This window comes from Bos taurus, chromosome 9 (assembly GCF_002263795.3).
Source record: "Bos taurus isolate L1 Dominette 01449 registration number 42190680 breed Hereford chromosome 9, ARS-UCD2.0, whole genome shotgun sequence".
Classification (NCBI taxonomy): Eukaryota; Metazoa; Chordata; class Mammalia; order Artiodactyla; family Bovidae; genus Bos; species Bos taurus.
This window is the reverse complement of record NC_037336.1, coordinates 43,071,422-43,072,320: the sequence shown is the minus strand read 5'-3', so window position 1 is coordinate 43,072,320 and position 899 is coordinate 43,071,422.

Below are 899 nucleotides of genomic sequence, written 5' to 3'. Positions count from 1 at the left end.
TCACATACCCCCGCCCTCCTGCAGATGATTACCATCACCTTGTGTATCCCTCTAGAGCCCACCTGGGTTCCCCAGAGTGAGACTAAGGGCAACACAGGGCTGAAGGAATGGGTTCAGAACATGCTGCCCCCAAATATGCCAATTTGACATTTTGATTATTTTTGAGCTAAAGGCACTTGAAAAGCAACAGGTGTAAGAAAGACTCCCTGATTTACTGTTTCCTTCTTGAGGACAGGAGACAGAACTCCTGTATGGAACATATCCTGCCTGAACCTGGAGGAAGAGAACATTCTTTTCTTCAGAGATGGCAAGTACAGGCGAAGAAGTATTGGAACAAAGAAACCTTGTTAAAATAACCCTTATCTTCCTTTAGTCTCCTCGTATAGTTACTTTCTCATAATTACTACTCTCTGCTCAACCTAGTACATAAAACACTTAGGCTTCACTGCCTTGGTGGTTTTCATTTCCCTGTGAAGGCTCCCACACATACATAAAGACAAAATTTGGATGCTTTTCTCCTATTAATGTTTTGCTAAGTGCTAAGTCGCCTCAGCTGTGTCCGACTCTTTGCGATACCATTGGCTGTAGCCTGCCAGGCTCATCTGTTCATGGTATTCTCCAGGTAAGAATACTGGAGTGGGTTGCCATGCCCTCCCCCAGGGGATCTTCCCGACACAGGAATCAAACCCATGTCTCTTATGTCTCCTGCATTGGCAAGCAGCTTCTTTACCACTAGAGCCACCTGGGAAGCCCAACTTAATTTTCAGACCCAGCCAGAGTCACTAAGAGGGTAAAGGAAAATTTTTGCCTCTTCAACAAACCTAATAAAGTCCATGGAAGTTGGCAGGGGGCTGGGGACAGGGGAGAGGGTGCTCTGAAAATGGTGGCCACCAAAACAG